Genomic DNA, 13,971 nt, shown 5'->3' with positions numbered 1-13,971 from the left:
TCTAAGATATTGTGGGAATGGGGGGGCACACCAGACCATCAGCAATCACTAGTCAGTTGGATCAGGAGAACTAAAGGGCCACAGGCATCGCTCCCACAGGCGATGTCTACCGTGCGGCTGCCGCGCTTCAGCAGAGTACGCCAGTGAGACACGTTAAGGACAGGCACCGGCTACGCATCACAGGCCGCTAAAGTTCACAGGGCCACCGGACCGGAAGGGAGATAGGGAAGCGGGACCCAAGAGTGGCGAGAATCTGCTGGTATCGCCACACTCACCCGGCAGCACAGGCTAGCATAGTTTCTTTGGCAGATGCCCGCGGCTACATTCACAGCACCGCTCCTCCCAGACCAGCAACGGGATCCACAGCACGGCTGCCAGTGCCAGTACACACCACAGCACAGGGCTGCACACGCTCTCCAGGCAGCCAGAGGGTCCTCCGAGAGGAGGCTCGGCAGGGTAGCCTATTGCACAGGCATCAGCAGAATGCAGGCCCGTCCTGTCCTCAGCGCCGTCCACTCCTCCCCAGTCGCCCCCTCTTCCTCATTCCGGGGGGGTTCACAGCAACAGCGGGAGCGCAGGTTGTCACAGTAGCTCTAATCCTGGCCTCCGGCACTCCTTCTCGATCCCGGAGACAGGCCTCTGGCTCAGCAGCCCGCACCCAGAAGCCAAGCCCACCTCATTGTCCAGGCGGGACCGGCAGCACGCAGCGGCGATTTCACTGTGTAAGTGCCAGCCCGGTCCAAGGAGGCTCTCTTGTATTTAGACTTGGAATCAGTCAGAAGCCAATACCACCAGGATTATCCAAGATTCTTCAAATCTGGGCGCGGAGCTTGCTCAAATTGCGGCAGCCATGCTTTGCAGTCAGCCACGCCCCCATCTACTAGGATGTTGTTAATAAAGAAAAATATGATGCCAATGTACGCCAGGATATATATATAACAAGAAAGTCACATTGCTGTAGTCAAATCTTCCCAATGTGACCTACCCATCAACCCTGAGTCAGAAATACAAAGGTCTGGAGCAACTGAATAACAGATCACAAGTGGTGTGACACGTAGCCCATAGACAAATGATTGAACAGGGACAATCTAGATCAGTCTGCCAGAAGGTAGCAACACTGCAAAGGTCCGAGAAGATTGGCCCCAACAACATTTGTGTGGCCAGAGGGATGCACATTCCCAAAACAACCATAAAGATAAATGCCACATATATTTAGGAACACTCAGCCAATCAGAACACCATATTTACACTGCACACAGAAAACAGGCGCTCACCGTGACGGACATCTGGTCATGTTACCCATTGTCCCGCATTGTGTGCACGCAAGGTTGAGACCCAGCTGGACTCCTTATCAGGATATCAAATATACAGTCCTGTGAATATTCCCGCAATTCCTGTTAAAAATTAATGTACAAATTGCTTCGTAACAAGTTGTAAAATGTATAAAATAAGAGCCAACACCAATTTACTTTGAGACTGCTTCAGACCGCAAATCTGCTGCTGTTCTCTTGTTGATGCGATTAATTAAAACAACTGTTCTAGTTTTGCAAAATGCCTCTTGTGTTTTATTTTTTATGTTAAATACACATTCTAGCTACAAGGCCATGCAGCTCTTAGTGTGCCAGTCAGTTAAGTAGCCCCCTTAAACCTGTCCCAGGCCTTCCATTGCAGCCTGATTGCAGTTTTATAAGCTGTGTCTACCCTTAAACTCCACTTTCATCGTATATAAGTAACCCATAAATTAGACCCTAGCTAGCACATAGGTAAGGGTTCATTATAATTGATAGTTTGGACATGTGCTTTTACATTTTACATGTCCTTGTCGTCAAAAACTCCTAAAATCAATTTTCATTACTGTGAGGCATACCTCTTGTAAAGGATAACATAGGGTTGCCTTATTACATGTAATAAATGCTAACTTTTAAATGGGAAGAATAATACTTTTCATGTTTTGTGTCTGAGAAATGTGTTTCACCTATCAGCCTTAGGCTGGTCTCCCACTAACTTTTGCCAACTTCCAACTTCAGACTATACCGTTTTGTTGGACTTAGGACTTTGGGCACCTTACAACTGCTAAGGTTCGGTTACTCTACCCTAAAATATGGTGATATTGGCAAACCTGCATCCTGCATCAGGCCTCTGCCATTGCAGTGGGACGGACCCCTCCATAGTCCAGCCTTAGAAATGCCCTTATATCCCTTAAAGTGATAAATCCTGCATAGTAAGGTGTAGATATATCATGTTTGGTATGGTTAGAATCATCATGAGAAATCCTCCCTGTTGGTGTATTGGGTTTTACCCTTACTGTCAAAAATGACACTTTCAGAAAGTGGACATTTCTCTGTCCTTCCATAAACTCTGTGTACCTGCTGCCTGCCACAATACACGTCTGGCCCAGGGTAGCAGTCCTATACTTGCATACTACCTACACTCTCCCAAACACAGGAAGGGCTGCCACATCAACAATCTGATGGCCTTCTTGGGCTGAGAGGAGGGAGTAATGATTCACACTCACATCTGAATAGCCTGAGCCGGCCACCACACAATAGTTTTTTTACTACTTTGCTTTGTCAGGGCAGACAAGTCAGGTGAGACAGGGGAGCCCCAAAACCTCAAAGCCCTCTCCAATAGCTTCTGGTCTCTTCTAGTACCTGGGCACCAGGGTATAATAATAGGGCCCCAAACCCACATCTGTGTGAAAAAAACTGGACCTGCATGAAACTCTGCTACACTAAAGGCTGCTGAGTGGGAAGGATTGCCTCTTTGCTGTGACTATTCACAGGAACTGTTGTCCTGCTTTGTGGAGCCGCCCTCATGCCAGCGGACATCTGCCCTGCAAGCAAGGCACAAAGGATTGCCTCCAGAGTGACTTCTTGGGGCTTGTCAACTGCCCTTGTTAACCATACTTGGCTTCGGAACACAAATAGCCTTGCCAGTCTTGCACGCGATGTCAACTTCAGTGCTGTCCATGCACATGGGGCCTAGTGCGCTGTGGATCGCCTCAAGACTGTGCCCTTGCCATGTGACAGCATCAACCCGCATCCGAGTGCCTCCCTTTGCGCAGTTGTCAGGACCACACCAAAGCAGAGCACTTTGGCCACGGACGTGCCGCCCAAATCCGACAGGTTTCGAGGTCGTGGGCTCCTACCCGTGCCAATTTACCGTCAGTTCGCCATGATCTGTGTGTCTTTTGCCTCGCCCTAAGTGCACCAGCTATGCCCAGACATTGGTCCTGGGCTCACTGGGCCACTGGCTTCAAGCTAGCCTAGCTGATGAGGGGTGAAATCACGAAACTAGTCCCAGGAGGCTTGTTCATGTTCCAGGGAGGACCTGCCTTGGCAGTTCATGTTGGACTGTTCACATGAAGCACAGGGTGAAGACTGATTTGCATTTGGATGTGTTCAAACTGTGGTGGCACAATAGATCTATTGAATTGGGTAGAATGTTTGAATCGCTCTGCATTCCGTCTTTCATCTCTGTGTCTTTAACTTTTAGAATAAACACATTTTTCTGCAGCATTTGATGTCTGCTGCCTGCTCTTGGGCCATGTGAATGGGTGTTGTTGGCAGCTGGATTTTGTTTATTCCTCCCAGATAAACACAGATTAGAGGGATTAGGTGAACCAGGATTGGCCACAGAATGGCAGGATGGTGACGACCTGGGCACAGACTCATTTGGAACTAAACATACAGTATTTTGAGGGTGGACTTGAAATATCACAAGTTGGAGGCAAGATGGTGCTCAAAAAACATTCTTGCAGCGATGCTCACCTGATTGCAAACCCCTATCACTGCTAAACCAGTCTTGAATACCTTCTAAGCTCCTCAGATAACAATGCAGTATCATGGAAAGCAAATATAATGCAACTGAAAAATAAACGAAGGATGGTAAAACTTTCCATCATTTTCATGCAGAGACTCACGCTCTAACCTCCTCCAAACCTCGAGGACGCCTGCACGGGTTGGGATTCTTGGATTACTCCTGACCTGCGTGATCTCCCATCGGTGCGATCGGAATGCAGGAGCTCAGAGAGGACATTCAGCGCGCTGTCTGCTGAACGTGAAGCCACAAAGATTACACAGTGCTTGGGACAGGTCTACAATCTTCTGAGAACTGAAATCGAAACAGTGGTACTTTGTTGCATTGTCTAAAACCACCACAGACAACTAAGGATGGCTGGCAGGGGGAGTAAAAACTTCAAAGGGAAAAATGTTTTTGCGCCCAGTGCTCAGTCACAAGCAGCCTCACATACCATTACAGCGCTGTCAGCTACCAGGCAAAAAAGGTTGGAAACAAGGGGTGCGAGAAGATAAGCAAGGGGAGGGAAAGGGGAGAAGGGTGAGTGCGTGGATAAAAACAGCACATTTGAAAACATGCCCGAAAATATCGAGACTGCTAAACCACACAGAGGGACCAGCTATTCTCAAATGCTGATTACAAGCACTTTTGGTACAACGGGGGGGGCTGGAACTTTGCAAGAGTCTGTAGAAGAAGATCCAAACTTGACAACAGAAAAGCTGGGGCAGATTGAAGGAGCACTGACTGACTCAAATTTGCCAGGTGCGTTATATGTAATAGGGCCACCAGGTACTCCCCTCCCTAAAGATCAGGGTGAGAAAAAAGTCCCGGAGGTCGATTCTACACCTGTGAGACAGCCAGATGAGGGTTGCATGGAGGTCTCAGTAGAAAGATCTGGCAGTAAAAGAAGTAGCTCAAATGATTGTGCAAATATCACTGGTGGAATTGTAGAACCCGCAGTAACTCCACAAGCTGCAAGCAACTCTCTTCTAATCCACTCATTAAAAACACTGGAGAATAAAGACAAATACTATTCATTAACAGATGAATCAGAGCTGTCAGACACAAACATGTCTGTGTCAAGCAGAGAGAACGGTCCCAAATGGTACAGCAGCTCTTACAAGGATGGCCGAAAAAAGATACATGATATCTAGGCTGTTCGGAATTCGGTTAAAACCGAGTCTGCCCGATTTGACCATACCGACTGCAAATCAGCTGACCCGGTTTAAATCGAGTATCGCAGAATTTTTCACATTTATTTGACCACTTGGCCATTTATTTGACCACTTGGCCACTTGACCACTTGAGGGAGCCAAAGCAGTACAACCGTAGCATCCGAGCTAGGCATCGGTAATTTCATGAAACATTTCAGCCTCCTCACGCTGTTCATGGCCTTTAAGCACACTTTTACTTTTAGGGCGGTGCTCTTGAAATGGGCGCTGCGTTTTGCACTCGGCGATGATTCTGTGCCCCTCCCCGCTGTAGTGTAGGTCTCCACCGCGGCTTAAATTAAACCCCGAGCGCCAGTGTCCTTTAATCTCAGCGCAGTGCCCTGGTTTTAATTAAAGTAACAATGCTGTGAGCCTTATTTTTAAAAGTTATCATCCCCTTCGTGCTAAATATTTGGGACTGTTCTGCAACTCAATTATTTAAGAAGGCGGGTCTTCTCCATAAATGTGCAACTTCCTCCAAAGCCCAGAGTTTCAAGCCGGCCTAGGGTGTCCGCTCCTTCCAGTCCCACGGGGTCTGCCTTTTGTATTAACTGTGGGACTGTGACTTGCCGCCAGTGTCTGCGCCCTGAGGAGGAACTGGCTACATACACCACAGGAGGTGCTGAGGTGTGCTTTACACCCCCTGTTTAAACACTTCACAAGGCTTTGTTGTTCTTTCACCCGAGATTCCAAGGAGATTAAAAAATTAACACCTCGTACGATTTTATAGGGGGGTGGGGGGGGGGGTCACACCACATGGCAGTGCCTGCTGTAAACGTGCATGAGGTGAGTCACCAGCGTTAGCATTGATAATTGCTATAGTTAGTCAAATCTTTATTATTGCTTGCGCTTTTATAAATGACAGAGCTTTGAAACAATTAGGAAGTAAACCTCTTCCTCGTAGCATTTCTTAATGTTAGCCCTGTGTGAGAAGGGGCGGCGGAAGCAGTGTGCAGTACTGCATGTATTTATTTACTGCAGTTAAAGCGCCTCATGCTTTCTTCCTGCTGCTTCAAAGCGCCGAATGAGCACAATGAACTGTTCATGCCGACCTTGTTTACAAAAAAAGTGCCACATTCATGCTTTTTCATTATCAAATTTGTTTGGGTAGAGCTTTTGTGAAGAACCGAAGGCATCTCAAAAAAATCTTGTGTTTATAAGATGAACTGGAACCTTCGGAGCCGACTGCCCTACTTACACACGGGGTACTGAGAACAGGCACTGCACAGGCAGGAGCGGTGTAACCTCCTTATCCTGCTGTAAATAGATACAGCGCAGGCAGAAGTGCTTAGTTTGTAAAAAAAAAAAAAAAAAAAAAAAGTGCCAGGGCTTTGTCAGGAGGCCACTGTAGCTTGAGCTACCTTATTGCCCCTGCGAGTCCAGCCAATGAAAGTACCAGCAGAACTATTAACATCACACTGCTACAAGTGCGACTAGTCAGGCCATTCCAGATACCCAAAGCTGTTAGAATGGCTTGAGCAGAGGTATTAGTCGTTTCTAATGTATCTCATTTAATAATACACTTTTGTATTAATTTCTAAATTAGACTACTAGCGTGGCAGACTGTCATAAGAGTCGATGTTGACAATTCTGCCGAGCGCCGAAAGCCACTGGCTCAGATTAAGCACAGGCAGACGCTGAACAAGCGTCCCTCACACAGATAAAACAGGCAAAGCACACTTTCTTTTCACAAGCAGAAAGTACAGCGGAGAGACACCAGAAAGTCACTCGAGTTGAGCACACAGAACAGCTACATAACAGGCGCTAGAACTGAAACAGTTCACTCATTAGGTGAGCAAGCTTCCGCCGCCTATGGTCGGTAAATAACAGACAGCAGCAGTGCAAGAGTCTATCAAGCACACAATAGGAACAGCACAGCCGTGCACCTTCCGTTGCACGCACAAAAGAGGCACAGGCACAGCTTAAGTACAGCAGTGCAAGCCGTATGCACATTCACGGAACATGTACACCTCGCAGTTGCAATAGACCTCACGCTCCATTAACTTCAGCAGCCACGGCAGTATGATATAGCAGGAACTCAACCCGAAGTTATTGTGGCTGTATGTGAGCTGGGGCACCATATTTAGATATTGGATCCTATGGCACAGCTGGCCAATGGTGCCCGCGCGTAAACAACGCAGAAAATGTAATATATGCGCTGTGAGCCATTAGTTTGAAAGACACCAACCTGATTTGCGATTCTCAAATAGTGATTTTTAAGAAATCGCAATTCGAGAATCGCAAATAGGTATGTATGTACATAATCGCATTTTATTTGCAATTTCTTAAAATTCCTTAATTGCGATTAGCAAATTGCGAATCGCAATTAAGGAATACTTTCCCATTCATTTCGATGGGCCAGGAGGCCCATAGGATTGAGTGGGAAGTTATTCTCAATTTGCGATTCGCAATTTGCTAATCCCAAATTGAGAATAATTTCAAGGGTGCACACCCTGTTGCACCCGTGAAATATGCATGGGTGCACATGTGGCGCACATACATGCCCTAAGGACATGTATGTGCGTCACATGGCACTTTGAAAAATGCTAAAATTTGCATTTTTCAAGGAATTCGCAACGTACCACCAGCTTGCGATTCCTTAAGGACATTTTGCAAAATGTATTTGCTTCATACATTGCATTTAAGGAAACGCAAAATGTGCGATTCTTTAAATGTGCACAATAAATTAATATAACATAACCTAACATAACAATTGCAAAATAAGTTGCACCAGATTTGCTTTATAAATACCATTTAGCAAATTCGCATTCGCAAAGGCCGAAATTCTGTGAATTTCTGCCTTTGGAAATGCGAATTTGCTTGATACATATGGCCCCAAATGAAGTACCAAACAGTGCTTCGTGCACACAAGTCGTGTGAGGGCGCTATATTGATGATACAATGCTATGCGACACTCTCTGAGCAGGAGAGGGGTGGCGACTCTGGAACACAGACTGTAACTTTCAACTTGCTGAGTGACCAATTCACGCTTTCGTTTAAAACAAGTATTTGCAATGCAATAGGTCTCGCATTTACGCAAGTTTGAGCTATTGACATTGCAAATAACAATGCCCTTTATTTTTGTTTTTAAATACAGTGCCAATAGCTTACACTTGCATAAATGCGAGACGTATTGCAGTGCAAATGCTTGTTAAATCTGAGCTGCAGAATCAAAGGACAATGGAAAGTATTTCATGACTGTATTAATATTCTGAAATGTAGAGCAATATACAATTTCTGAAGAAAAACTAACAACATTTTTAAGGTTAAGGCCCTAGAGGTATATATGCATATCATCAATGTTTAGCAAAATATAAAAATGTAGAAAAAAAAACATAAAATAAAAAATATCCAGGGCTGGTTGCTCCGTGGATTAATACACCCATTGTAGGGACCCGTGTTTAACTTAATGGAACCTAGTTCAAATCCATCCACTCAGCCTTTCATCTTCTGAGCTTGAAAAGACGAGTGCCATAGAGTCAGGAAACAATAAATATCAGTTATTTAGCACTGTGGTGCTCTTGCTCTTCGGGGCGAAAATACACTTTCTAAATACACGATCTGTTTGGCTCATCCAACGTGTAACTTTGTATTATGCTTGTAGAGTGTCATTCTGGTGACACATATGAACACTTGTAAATCATGTCGTCCGAAGCTCCCAGTGATATTGTAGGGTAAATTAGGAAAAATTATCCGAACTGTGAGAAGTTGCTGGCTGCCACAAATGATTCTCTGTAATTTGTACCTATATACACTGCTTGGTCTGGTCAGATTGTGACATTCTGGCATTCATCTCTTCAGCACACATCATGATCGTCCTCTTATCCACTTTAAATGTCATGCAGTGTGGTCCTTACCATGGCTGGGGTCTGATGAAGAAAGCAAGCAATAATAAAAGCCAAGCGTTCCATAAACACCGGTAAAACACTGTTTCAGTTGTTTTTAATGGCGCGAAAATGAGTAACCACTGAAAAGCACTGTTTTTTTGAAGTTTTGAAATCACTGGAAAACACTGAAAAAACACCACCAGAATTTACCAAAAATAGAAACTGAAAACAGGAAAGCCTAATGATATCCTAGACAAAGAAAGAGGTACAGATCGGAGGTAGGATCATTTTGATACTCAGCTTACAGTATTATCTGACTCTATGGTCACCTCAGGTGGTAATAGAACTATAACAGGTAGCCTAAATGGAGATAGTGGAGGACCAAAGCGCGACCCTGCGCTGGAGGTTGTTCTTCAATCTAGCAAAAGCTTCCAGGAGGAAGCCAAGGATGACAGCCGTAGATCACGCCTGGCCGCCAAGAAACTAAAAGGTGCTGTCAGAAGGGTTGGCAAAACCTGCGCTGAAATTGCAGATCGGACGGCTTCTGTGGAGGAAAAGACAGAGCATTTAGAGAAAGATGTAGCCACCCTTAAAACCCAAAGAGAAGAACATGAGAGTGTGGTCAAAGATCTCATGTGGAAGATAAAGGAGCAGGAAAATAGGCAGCGGTGCAACAATCTCGGCTTCCTAGGGATCCCGGAAGCAGTGGAAAAAGAGTACCCCAGAAGCTTCATGATCTCATTCCTTAAAGGGGCTTTTCAAGAGCTACATTTCTGGGATTGATACAAAGAAGTTAAGAGAGTGCACAGATTTCCTCTTTCGCTTGGCAAGCGTACCCCATCAGCGCAGCAACATCCTCGTGCCATGCTACTGTTTTTTGTCAAATTTCTCCTCCGTCAAGCTCTTTATGATATGGCAAGGCCCATGAATCCAAGATCCTGTGATGGAATAACTTTTTTCACTAGACCTGACTTTGCGCATGCCACAGTGGAACGCAGATGGAGGCTCAGGCAGCTCTTTGCTCCTTTTCAAAAGCTGAGAGCCGATGTATAACTTCAGATTCCTGCCAGAATTAAAATTGTATATAAAGGGTCCACTCGTAGCTTTGTTTCGGAGATAATGGCTGAAAATTACTTAGAGGAAGTCTCTGGAAATAAATAATGGTAGCAGTAATAGGATGCTCTTAAAAACACTAAGGACATCTATCCTGTCTTTAGGGAAATCCATGCAGTTGCATTTGCGCAGAAAGTAGTTCTTAACAATGTTTCTAATTTTTTTTATTTGTTTAGCTTTTATCTTTTTTCTTTTCTTGTTTATGCACATTTAGGTCATATTTGGCTTTTCTGGGGTTTTGATTATATAGGCTTGAAGGTGCTATTTATGGGGGGAAAGATCCAGCGAATACGCGGGGATATGTTGCCTCGGATGTCAAACACCTGGCCTCTGTAGTAAAGTACACTTTGTGTGTCCAGGACCTGTAAATTAAATGCTACCAGTGGGCCTGCAACAATGATAGTGCCACCAATATGTGTAGGCCTTCAGCCATGTCTCAGATCTCTTACTGCAGTGTCTGTGTGTGCCATTTAGAACTGCCATGTCAATCTGGAAATTACCCACTTGCCAGGGCCAAACCTTTGCTTTTACTACATGTAACATGCCCCTAAGGTAGGGCATAGGTAGCCCAATGAGCAGGGTGAAGTGTAGATGAAAGGTAGGAAATGTATTTGAGTTTTTTACTTGTCGCAATAGTGAATACTGCTTATTTCTTTTTTCACTATTGCAAGGACTGTATGTGAAAGAAGTTACTATTGAAGATGCCTTCTGCCCACGTACAAGTGTAACTTCCCATTGGAAGAAGATCATGTTTTGGAGTTTGGGGTCAAGTTAAAAACACATCTTTTAGTGAACTTGGTTTTAAATTGTGTGTTTGAAAATGCCTCTTTTAGAACGTGGATATTTTTTTGCTTTAACATTGTGTGGCTCTTCCTGTGGGTGGAATCCACGTCTGAGGAAGGGTGACAGTTGGACTGTTTGCCCATTCACTCTAGACAGTCACAAAAAAGGGAGTTGAGGTTTGCCCTGCATATGCATATGTTGATGGCCAATCACCAGCCTGATAGGTCTTCCTGAGCTATAGTGGTGGAAGGAGTTGTCAATGACACCTGAATAGGACTGTAAATGTTCTCATACAAAGCTGTCTCCAATGCCCTGTAGTGTGTCTGGAGCCAGGTCAGAGTAAGGTAGGGTCCTGTGCTCAACAAAGACTTTCCGTTGAAGTTTGCCTACTTCGAAGCTAGAAACTGGCATAAGAACTGGAGCTGTTACACCATAACTTCAAAACACTTCTTGACTAAGAGGACATTTTCTTTCTACATCCTACTTCCCAAAGTTATCCTAACGCTTATGCATGTTTGCCTCCTCTTAAGAAGTCTAAGGGTCATAAAAGACTTCATTTGTAGCCCCTGAGCTCCTCTGCTGGGAGTTCGGAGCTGACAAGAGGTGCCAATTCTCGTTTTGGGCCATTTGGAGGTGGTTTGGCTGCTAAGAAACTAGAAATTCCATGCATCGACTCTCAACAGCTGTTTTTCCACAGCAGCACCCCTGTGCGGTTGAAAAAGCAGTGTATCACTGATGTGTGGACAAAGAATTGATGCAGTGCCTACTGTGCTACTAAAGGAACACCGCAAATCCGAATCCCGCGCACTGTATAACAAATGACTGTGGTGGGGGGCGTGGCTGCGGCCAAAATGGAGGCAGACATATTGAATGAATGAATGAATGAAACATTATTTATATTGCGCAGCTATGCCCAGTGGGCGTCAAGGCGCCTAGTCCAAATAACAACTGTACGCAGAAAGAAACAGGGCTTACTTGTATGCATTGATAAAGAGCCACGTTTTCAATGACTTCCTAAAGAGGTCAAGGGAGGGCAGTGATTTGATTTCCAGGGGGAGTGAATTCCACATCTGAGGAGCCAGTATGGAAAAGGCTTTGCACCCCCATCTAGCCTTCTTGGCTCTCGGAATGACCAGATGATTAAGCTCACTGGATCGGAGACATCTACTTGGAACATATCTAGAGAGTAGTGATCCAAGGGCATCAGCCGAACCTGCAGTTAAGGCCTTATATGTAAGGCAAAGGAGTTTGAAAGTGATCCTTGAGGGGATGGGGAGCCAATGAAGGTTCTTCCTCGCTGCGGTCATGGAGGCCAGCCAGGGCAGAGCGAGAGCAAACCGTGCTGCCGCGTTTTGTATGACCTGCAGGCGCTGGAGCAGGCCCTTGTTGGCCCCTGCGTACACTGAGTTACAGTAATCAAGCCTTGAACCAACAAGGGCGATCACCACCTGTTTCCGTGCTTGTGGGGACAGGTAGTGTACGATTCTCTTCAGGGTCTTGATGACTCCCCAACAGGTGGCCACCGTTCTGTTGACCTGGAGCTCCATAGAGAGCTGGGTGTCAAAGATGACGCCTAGGTTCCTGGCAGATTGTGTTGGTGTTGGGCAGCTCCCTAAAGAGGGAGGCCACCAGTCATCTGACCATATGCCCTGGTCCTTGCCAAAGACCAGGACCTCTGTTTTGTCCCCGTTCAACTTTAGGGAGTTGGCAATCATCCACTCTGCAACAAGTTGCATGCAGGCTCTAAAGTTAGAAGCAGTTTCACCAACAGAGTGGGTCAGGGATACCATGATCTGCGTGTCGTCGGCATACGACACTACCTCCATCCCCTGAGATCTTACTAGTCTTGCAAGTGGGGCCACGTAGATGTTAAACAGGGTCGGACTCAATGCCGACCCTTGTGGCACCCCACATTGCAAAGATTTAGCAGGGGAGAGGTATTCACCTAGCATGACACGTTGCTCTCTTTGTTGAAGAAAGGAGCTCAGGAGACTGAGTGCCGGTCCTTCTACCCCTGCCTCCCTTAACCTAGTTGTTAAAGTAAGGGGAGACAGGGTGTCGAATGCTGCTGAGAGATCTAGCAGCACCAGTACAGTGGTTAGACCCGAATCCACTTTTCTGCGGATGTTATCCATGACTTTCGTCAGCGCCGACTCCGTGCTATGCAGCTTTCTGAAGCCATGCTGGGACCCGTCCAGGAAACCAGAGGTCTCGAGGAAGTTTGAAAGATGGAAATTCAAATGGGTCTCCAACATCTTAGCCGGGGCCGGCAGAAGAGAGATGGGTCTAAAATTCTTCAGTACTCCCGGGTCCAAGGTGGCCTTTTTAAGCAGTGGTTTTACGATGGCTTTCTTCCAAAGTGACGGGAAGATGCCCTGCTCCAATGCTCCATTCATAACTTCCAGCATCGAAGGAAGAATAATCTCTCTGCAGTTCTTCAGTACTTTCAGAGGGACTGGATCAAGTGGAGATGACGATTTAGTTCTGTCCAACAGGCTATTGAGATCCTCTAGCGAAAGGGCAGGGAAATGATCAAGGGAGTGAGAGGATTCAGTGGTCACGGCTTCCAGACGTGTAATTTGGGAGAGGTCCTCCGCACTAAGCGAGTTCCCCTGTGACTTTAGAGCTATGTAGATATCATCTATCTTTTTGTAAAAAAAGTCTGATATGTCATTGCATAGCTCCTGGGAAGCGACTACAGGATCGGGGACCTGTAGAGAACAGAGAGAGTCCACTATTTTAAAGAGCTCTTTGGAAGATGTTAGGGAACAGGTTAAATTGGAAAAGTAGTCCTGTTTCTCCTTAATGATTCTATTTTTGTACTCTCGTAGTAGGCTCTTGTAGTCTTCTCTATCTTTGAGATCCCAGGATTTACGCCACTTGCGTTCCTTCTGTCTGCAAGATTGCCTAAGAAGCCTCAGATCGACGGAAAACCAGGGGGCAGTTGGCTTCTGTCTAGCCGCAGGTTTCAGGGAGGGGGGGGCTAGTTCGTCGGCGGCTCTGGTGATAGTATCAGCGAGTTCTTGGGCCGTCTCATCCACATTCCGCTGAGTTGAAATATGGGCATTAAGAAAAAAAAGGGGCCACAGCCTCCGGAGTACAATTTTTGAAATTCCTTTTGAATTGTTTTTTACCAGGGCCCGCAGTGACAGCGGGGCAGGGGATGTCTAAGGACAGCGGGACCGCTGAGTGATCAGACCAGGTAATCGGGACCGGGGTACCAACACCTAATCTGGGGT

Source organism: Lissotriton vulgaris, chromosome 7 (genome assembly GCF_964263255.1).
Source record: "Lissotriton vulgaris chromosome 7, aLisVul1.2, whole genome shotgun sequence".
NCBI classification, from domain to species: domain Eukaryota; kingdom Metazoa; phylum Chordata; class Amphibia; order Caudata; family Salamandridae; genus Lissotriton; species Lissotriton vulgaris.
This window is presented reverse-complemented; position numbering follows the sequence as displayed.